The sequence below is a fragment of the Neophocaena asiaeorientalis genome, unplaced genomic scaffold (assembly GCF_003031525.2).
Source record: "Neophocaena asiaeorientalis asiaeorientalis breed wild unplaced genomic scaffold, Neophocaena_asiaeorientalis_V1.1 scaffold149, whole genome shotgun sequence".
NCBI lineage: Eukaryota > Metazoa > Chordata > Mammalia > Artiodactyla > Phocoenidae > Neophocaena > Neophocaena asiaeorientalis.
In genome coordinates, this window is record NW_020174442.1 from 3866714 (window position 1) to 3876621 (window position 9908).

A 9908-nucleotide genomic window follows, 5' to 3' on the forward strand; every position below is an offset into this window, starting at 1 on the left:
TTAGGTCTTCTGCCCATTTTTGGACTGGGTAGTTTGTTTTTTTGATATTGAGCTGCATGTGCTGTTTATATATTTTGGAGATTAATCCTTTGTCCGTTGATTCGTTTGCAAATATTTTCTCCCATTCTGAGGGTTGTCTTTTCATCTTGTTTATGGTTTCCTTTGCTATGCAAAAGCTAACAGGACAGATTTTTTTTTTCCCCAAACAAAATCCGGGTTCTATTAGGAAGGAAGGTGGGAACATTGAACTTAGGTAAGCAACCGGCATCACCAGTTATAGCCAAGCACTCAGAAAGGTAAAGGAAGATCATAATTGAGAAATTCCAAAAGCCTCTTTAAAAAAAATTGATGGGGACTTCCCTGGTGGTGTAGCAGTTAAGAATCTGCCTGCCAATGCAGGGGACACAGGCTCGAGCCCTGGTCCGGGAAGATCCCACATGCTGCGGAGCAACTAAGGCCCAAGCGCCACAACTACCGAGCCTGCACTCTAGATCCCGCGAGCCACAACTACTGAGCCTGCATGCCACAACTACTGAAGCCTGCGCACTTAGAGCCCGTGCTCCACAACAAGAGAAGCCACCGCAATGAGAAGCCCGCACACTGCAACGAAGAGTAGCCCCACTCACCGCAATGAGAAAGCCCACACACAGCAACAAGGACCCACTGCAGCCATAATTAATTAATTAATTAACTTGTAAAAAAGTTTTTAAAAAATTGATGTTTTAGTCTACCTATAGAAGCCATCAAAATCATACATGGGAGACTTCCCTGGTGGTGCAGTGGTTGAGAATCCACCTGCTAATGCAGGGGACACAGGTTCGAGCCCTGGCCTGGGAGGATTCCTACATGCCGTGGAGCAGCTAAGCCCATGTGCCACAACTACTGAGCCTGCACTCTAGCCTGCGAGCTACAGCTACTGAAGCCTGTGTGCCTAGAGCCCGTGCTCTGCAATAAGAGAAGCCACCACAGTGAGAAGCCTGCACACCGCAGTGAAGAGTAGCCCCTGCTCGCTGCAACTAGAGAAAGCCTGCATGCAGCAACGAAGACCCAACGCAGCCAAAAATTAATTAATTAAAAATACATTTAAAAAAATCATACATGGAAGACAACCCATAACATTGGGATACATACTTGTTTCACTTTGAAACCAGAGCATAAAGTTGGAATCTATGCCTGTCTGGAAATGCCCACAGACCCAGAGAAGATGACCGTAAAGAAGTTCAACTGTCTTTAGCAGTGTAACAAATGTGAGGAATATTGTATTTCTTTTAGTAAAAGAGGAAGGAAGACTGAAATGTAATTCTTACTAATTAAACCTTTATTTTTCATTTATCCTTAAAGCATCCTTGTTTTTACTTAGACGTCTGTTTTCTCCTTTTTATGATTAAAAAAATTCTGAAAAGGTGCCATAATCATGTTTCTTAATACTTTTTCCTAACCTACTCTGTTCTGATCAGTTGGCCCTTCTTTTTTGGTACGCAGGCTTCTCACTGCCGCGGCCTCTCCCGTTGCAGAGCACAGGCTCCGGACGCGCAGGCCCAGCGGCCATGGCTCACGGACCCTGCTGCTCCGCGGCATGTGGGATCCTCCCAGACCGGGGCACGAACCCGGGTCTCCTGCATCGGCAGGTGGACTCCCAACCACTGCACCACCAGGGAAGCCCAGTTGGCCCTTCTTTACAAGTCAAACGGTACAGGTTTTTATTTGTCAGTAGTGGAAACCAGCTTGACATCTGACAATCAGGCTCAGTCCTTTCCACTCTACACGTCAGTAACAACTGGAACAGTTCTGGAATTAGCGCTTCACTGTCAGTTTTGTTAATGATGTTTGAGGAACACAACCTTCTCTTCTGGGGATATGATATATTGACTCTGCAGAGCTAACAAAAGTAAAATGTTGGTTTCATGCCAAATTCACCGTTCAGGTATGTCATAAGTTCTCAACATCTGAAGAAAGAATTAATAGAGCTTAACCCTATATTAGCAAATTGTGAAAAGCTGAATTTAAAAGTTAGCTTAAGAGATCTTTTAAAATTATTTTTTTAATAAATTTATTTATTTTTGGCTGCATTGGGTCTTCGTTGCTGCACGCAGGCTTTTCTCTACTTGCAGGGAGGGAGCTATTCTTTGTTGCAGTGCGTGGGCTTCTCACTGCGGTGGCTTTATTGCGGACCAGGGCTCGAACCCGTGTCCCATGCATTGGCAGGCTGATTCTCAACCACCGCACCACCAGGGAAGTCCTGTTTCCCATGTATTTTAAAATAGGAAAGCTGAGTACTGGTGTTTACTTCATATGTGGGAGGAAAAAAAACACTTCAGAAATATTCAGAAAAAAAATTCAGTCTAGTGGGTAGCAGAGCAAGAGCAGAGGATGGTAGAAAGGATGGACTCATCTCTGTGACTTCCCAGCTTTGTGAGCAAATGACCTAATGAGAGACATTTTAGCAGTAGTTTCCTCATCTGTAGAATAAAAACCTCTAATTATGCAATTAAGTCTCCATTTCATTTCTATAATTCCTTGGTTTAATGTGTCTAATAACTCAGGACTTCTCACCAAAGCTTACGTGATAGTTCGTGATGCTCCAGGGACTGATCCAAAGTTCGAGGTTTTTGTTGGTTTCTAAGTTTACTTTTAAGCTCTGGAATTTCTTTTCCCACTTGTAGGGAAGGAGAAACAAGACATTCATATGAAAAGCAATTGACATTTTTCAGAAGAAGGAGTTAAGAGAAAAATGAGTGTTCCAGGGCATAATCCATGTGGGTTATATTCTTTCTGAAAAGAAAAATGTATTCACTTGTAATATCACTGTAAGTGTTGTGAGAATTTGCAGCGTATTATAGTGTTATTTTTCAAAATTGTCCACTGATGTGCTCTTCTTAAAGTACAGTTTAAAAGAATCTCAACAAATCTGTTAACCAAGTGAGGTTTTTTCCAATTACACTTTATTCGAACAGGGTTGTGTGCATGTGTGCCAGGGTGAATGTTTTCCTCTATATTGTGCGGTGAACATCTTCATCTCTTTCCCCCAGTTTGGTTCACGGCTGAGAGTCGAATTACCACGTTGGATGACTCCTTGGTTCAAACAAGCTACATAATTGCAAACTTTCCACTTCATTTTCTGTTGAGTGAACAAAGAGCTTGTGTTAAGGCTATGGTTTTGCAATCAGACGGAGCCCACTCTCCCATCCTGGCACAGAGTCTGCCGACCCCCTGCCTCCTGGGCCTGGCGGAGCACCAGGACCAGCAGAAGAGGCTGGCGGTGGTAAAACAGATTCAGGCAGCTGCTTTTCTCAGGGTTGCGAGATGTGGCAAATTGCTGGGCTGTAGGCCTTTCCGTTCTGTGATTAGTTAGCGCTCTGATGGGAAGCATGTAGGAGACATCTGATTGGAACAGAAAGTTAACCTTTATGCTGGATACTTTATTTCTGATCTACATACACAATGTTACCTCTTGCTCCTCTTCTATTCCTGTGAAATTCAAGCCTGCAGACAGCTTGCCTGCATGCCCAGCCATTGAGCCTCTGCCTAGTGATATCTCTGCGTGCCTCAGTGATATCTCTGTGTGCCTCCGTTTCCTCATCTGTAAAATGGGCGTTACACGGAGCGGCTGGGCCCGTGAGCCATGGCCGCAGAGCCTGCGCGTCCGGAGCCTGTGCTCCACAACGGGAGAGGCCACAGCAGTGAGAGGCCCGCGTACCGCAAAAAATAAATAAATAAAAATAAATATAAATAAATTTTTTTAAAAATGGGCGTTACAAGATACTACCCCTTAGGTGGGCTGCCAGGATTAGATGAATTAATACAGTCCAGGTGCTAAGATCTGTGCCTGGCACATGCTGAGCTCCGGGCATATGTGAATGAGTAGTAGTAGCATCCCCTACCTTGGGCTCTGGCCCCTGACCACCTCCACAATTTATCTCACTGCTTTGATTTTTGCATGGAACCCGCACGTGTGTTCTGATTCTGGGTCTCTTCTGTGGCTCCAGGCCCTTGCAGCTTGCCTCATGCTTTGGGGCACTTATGCCTGCGTCTGACCCATTTCCAAACCTTTCTTATCACACTCTCCCAGGCCTCTACCCTGGTTCCATGACCAGCTGCCCTACACAGTTCCAAGATTAACAATATTCAAGGTTTGGTCTTGATGAAAAGCTCTCTTTTTACTGCCTGACCTGAGGGGAGATTGGCAGGGGCACATGTGGCTTGGATGTTGTCTACTGGATAACCTTCTAATCTGATGAAAAACGAGGATGTTGGAGCCCTGTACCAACCCTTACACCCATCTCCCCTCAGGTCCTCCTGGATAATGAACGTGGGGTTGAAGCCGTGTCTCTTGTCCTGAATCACACGGGATGTCAGTAACAGAGCCAGGAATCGGGGCCAGCTCTCGGCTTTCCCATGGTTATATTCTACCCACTCAACTGTAATGCCAAAAAAAAAAAAAAAAGATACCACAGGCATTTCATCAACCTGTCTCTTCTGTCAAATTGCATTATTCTCAAATTGTGTAAGCCTTATGTAAACAATATCGCGTCACACATGGGGTTCCATAAGTACATTTTCTGCGTGTTTCTCACATAGCAGGTTTTCTGTGGATGGGTATATAAAAAGTGCCAAGATTTCAAACTTAAGAAAACACTTAAAGGGCAGCCGTCCAGCAGCATTAGAGTCATTTTTTGCCCCAAGGCACAGAAGCGTAAGTTCTCTGCAGCTGGGCTGTCATAGGTGGTACTCATTACCCCGCACTTAGAGCCAGATTGGGTCCTGCTCTGCTGATTCACTGAGACCCAACAGCTGATGGATTTGAGTGATTTTTGAGGCACATTCTTTTATACTTTCTGGCTGCATTTTTCTTCTTTTTGTCACTCCTCTGCTCCCTTACTCTCTCATTCACCACTCAAAATAACCATTAGCTCTCTCCTCTCCATCCCCTCCCCCATCCCCCTTCTCTCTCTTAAATATCCTATAATACTGCGAGTTCACACATGTTTATTTGAAGTTATCATGTCTAGGGAAGGAGAGTATCTTTTAAAACTCCCTTAAAGCACCCAAATTCATTACATAAAAATGGTCCTCCTATCTTTCTGATTTGTGTTTATAAGGTTGCTGAATTTTTATTGTATTTTGTGTAAAAGATGGAGTTTCCTCCTACTAGTTACTAGCTACAAGTTATTAAATTAACCTTCAAGATAATAAAATGAAAGCATTTAATTGATTGTTAAATAATTTAAAGCTGGCTCACTAAGGTATATTGCCACAATTTAATATGTTGTACCATAAAATGAAGATGCTAAAACTCTGACAAAGAACAGCTTTGGAATTCAGCAGCAGGTATTATAATTTATATATATGATGCTAATTAAGACATTATGTTAAGAAAACAGACTTTCCTGCCTCCAATCCTTTCTCTATCCAATCTATCTCACCCACAGTTGCCAGCTTAATCTTCAGAAACACCGCTTTATAAGCATTACGTTCCTTTCGGAAATCTTCCGTGGCTTACGGTAATTTAGAGCATTGGTTCTCTACCCGGAGGGAGGGCTTGTTAAAGCAGATTGTTGGGACCCTCCCCAGAGTTTCAGGTCTGGTAGGACTGGGATGGGGCCTGAGAGCTTACATATATAACCTGCTGATCTAGAGCTCAAGCTTTGACAACCACTGACATTAAAACTCAGATTTTAGGGCTTCCCTGGTGGCGCAGTGGTGAGAGTCCGTCTGCCAATACAGGGGACATGGGTTTGTGCCCGGGTCCGGGAAGATCCCATATGCCGCGGAGCGGCTGGGCCCGTGAGCCATGGCCGCTGAGCCTGCGCGTCCGGAGCCTGTGCTCCTCAACGGGAGAGGCCACAGCAGTGAGAGGCCCGCAAAAACTCAGATTTTATTTTATTATTATTGTTAAAAATTATTTATCTGTTTTTTCCACACCAGTGGGGCCTTTTTCTTTTCATTGAAGTATAGTTGATTTACAATATCATGTTAGTTTCAGGTACACAGCATAGTGATTCAGATATATATATACTCTTTTTCAGATTCTTTTCCCTTATAGGTTATTACAAAATATTGATTATATTTCCCTGTGCTATACAATAGGTCCTTGTTGGTTATCTCTTTTATATATAGTAGTGTGTATATGTTCATCTTAAACTTATCGTTTTTTTCAATAAATTTATTTATCTTATTTTTGGCTGCGTTGGGTCTTCACTGCTGCAAGCAGGCTTTCTCTAGTTGCGGCGAACAGGGGCTACTCATCGTTGCAGTGCATGGGCTTATTGCAGTGGCTTCTCTTGTTGCAGAGCATGGACTCTAGGCACGTGGGGCACAGGAGTTGTGGCTTGCAGGCTCTAGAGCACAGGCTCAGTAGTTGTGGTGCACAGGCTTAGTCGCTCCGCGGCATGTGGGATCTTCCCGGACCAGGGATCGAACCCGTGTCCCCTGAAATGGCAGGCGGATTCTTAGCCATTGGACCACCAGGGAAGTCCCTTAAACTCCTAATTTAAAACTCAGATTTTAGTGTGACTTTCAAAGCCTTTTCTTATAGTAATGTGACCTTTATTTAATTCTTCAAAGGGTCATCCATGAATCTCCTTTACAGGAACCTTCTATTTTATTGGAACTTTTCTATTTGTTATTTCCAAAATTGATGCTCCCATCTGTATTGAAATGGTTTCTGCTGCTTATAACAGGTGCCTACCCTAGCCATAAAACAATTCCACCATTTCTGTGAAATCTCCACATCACACTGGATTTAAGGATTTCTTCAATCTCTGATTATAGTAAGCGTTGGTTTTTCTCTGCTGTTCTGCCCACAATACAAATTACCTTGTATTATTACTTATTTGTCCATAAATGCAATCAAATAAAGTAATTTGCTGTGTGATACAACCAAAAAGTTTGAAGATCGTAGATGAGGTGCATATAACAAAACCAAAATTAACTGTTATTTAAGTTTTAATTTTTTAAAAAATAATCATGATAACAGTCAGTCACCAAGCAGTCCTCCTGGTAGAAGCAAATCAGTGATGTGGTGATCCTACAAAGCTCTCTCCATATGCTTAGCAAAGATCTTTTACCAGTCCATTAATATAGATATATGATTTTTTTTCTCATAATATGACTGAAACGTAAAACTGATTTCCACAAGCCTTACATAAATCAATCACATTGTGGTTTTGACGGGTAGATTACTTCAACTTCATGTCCCAGTTCTGCTGTGTATGTAAGTCCAGAGGTGTATTTACTGTGAAGAGAATGAAGCTTAAACTTCAAACTCATCGCTTGCATGATAGAATGGGCCCCTTTCACGGCTTGGTGAGGAGCCCTAATCAAGTTCATGAGATCATCTATTTCTGTAAATTTTGCAGAAGTAAACTATCTTTTAGACTTTTGTCCTAAAAAGGGTTCCCAAAATTGTATAAGCATCAGACCCTGGGTTTGGTCCTGAGACCATCCACGTTGTAAGTCTAAAATGAGTAAGGCATACAAATCAGAAGCAAAATTAAAGCCCTCAAAAATAAATGATTATGCCTTCCCCTGGTTTTCTACTGTGCTTTCAATCCATAAATACAACTCTAAAACTATTTAATCAAATAAAGATACATGTTTTGCTATATGAAAATTGGCAGCCATCTTATTCATTTTTGAAATCAGACAGAATTACTTTGTATTCTCATTGATTTTATGTGATCATATTATACATAACATTACTTGAAACACAGGCAATTATAATTTTAACACAGGTTATCTTTGTTAAATCAACGTGCAGCCCAGGGAAGTAAAAATCATATTTTTTTTTTACTTATTTTTTTTTTTACTGGTCACAATCGTAGTGAAGAACTAAAAAGCTTAAACCAATCAACAAAGCATTGCACGCTTGCATAATAAGAAATGTGAAGGAGTGATGTTTCAGTAGCAGTAATAATACATGACTCAGCCCTTTGCTGCCACAAAGAACGTAGGTAGACGATTTAGAACGCTCTGAAAAGCACAGACTAGAAAAGTTAAAATTGGGTTTTTTTTAAGTTTATGGTCAGAGAAGATGATTTTCAGATATTGGAATATGTCTTGTACTTACACAAACTAGTTTCAAAAACAAAAACTGGTGTTTAGTGTTTTCTTCCAAAACAATTCATTGTGAGCATTTTGTCATCACAAACAGCTCTGGCATTTGACCAGTTCTTTTCAGAGACTTGCTTTAAAACAAATGGCCATTAAAATCTTCCAATGTCACAATAGAAAATTCTTATGATGATTCATGCTTAATGCAAAATTTGCTTAAATTACTGTATTCATTGAGATTACTAAACTTCATTTCATAGACAAAGTCATTTTCATAAGCAGTAAATCATAATTTAGACTTCTCTTTATTTTCGTTAGATATATTTTTGGTTTTCCATGTAGAAGGTCCTAATTGTTTTTCTTCAAACAGTAAGTAATTGCTAAGAACAAAGATTTTCATTTTTAACCCTCATTTCTTGAAGAAATGATGGAAAGGAAGTGAAATTTACATTATTTAGTACATTAAAAATTAGGCTTGCGTTTTTAAAGCCAAGAGACATGAAAGTTGAGGATCATAAAAAGTATTTTGTAAGATCCATTATAATCTATTTTTTTAAAGTTTTTATTGGAGTATAGTTGATTTACAATGTTGTGTTACTTTCTGCTGTGCAGCAAAGTGAATCAGTTATATATATTCATATATCCACTCTTTTTTAGATTCTTTTCCCATATAGGTCATTACAGAGTATCGAGTACAGTTCCCTGTGCTATACAGTAGATCCTTATTAGTTATCTGTTTTATATATAGTAGTATGTATATGTAAATCCCAATCTCCCAATTTATCCCTCCCCTCCAGACTCATTATAATTTAGATTAAATAGGCACTATTAAATAATCACTGTGTGCACAAAGCAGAGAAATTGCTTCATGAATGCTGTCTGAACGAATGGCAGATGGATGTGTAAATTACCAAGGATGAAAGTTAAGAAAATTTTGTTGACCATATACAACTGAAAAACTTCTAACACTTTAATAATTAAAAGGTGGCTATTCACAGTGTATTTAAATGAAAAATTTCTGACTCTTATCATTGCAGACAACTTGAGCTGCATAACAAACCTTACTGAACAGTCCTTATCTACCATACATCTCCTAGTCACCTTCCCCAAATTTACTGCTCCTAGAAGCCCAAACCCGTACCCCTCGTCGTACCCCTCGTCTCCTTTGTCTAGTCATTCTCTGAAATTTATTGTCCTTTGTTAAAATGATACATAAGCCACTGGGTCTAACCACCTCTTTGGGTTTTTACTTCTTTCTTTTGAAGTCCCCATGCATGTAAAATATGTTGACAAAATGTGTATGCCTTTTCTCCTGTTAATCTGTCATTTTTAGTTTAATTCACAGGCCCCACTGAAAAAATCTAAGAGAGGAGAAGAAAAGTTTTTCCATCCCTACACTGCTTTGGGGGATGAGTTTGTGTCTTAGAAAGGCATTTAATGACAGGGAACACTTTTAGATTTGTTTGTTTAATGCTTTAAACCTGTGCCACTTAGGAGAACAACAAATGTTTGTTTCTGATCCACTGCAGCATTGTTCACTATCTACTATAAAATTTCTTCCCACATTGGAGCACAGTGAGGATTTCAGCTGAATGTATGCACTTAGCTTTCAAGCAGACTGAGACCAGGGTCCAGGAATCAGCAATAATGGTAGTATTTGAACAGAACTCATCTCTGAATTTAGAACGGAGGCTGCTGTCTTTCTCCTGTTTCAGACTTCCTGCTAGTATAGAGCATCCCTTGGTCTAGAGATATTGATTACAGCCAGAAAAAAATCAGAGACGTCTGTGTCTGCTTGTGTTAAGAGAAATCAGACTCCATACTCTTGACAGCTCTGTCTGGGCTGAGGTCTGTGC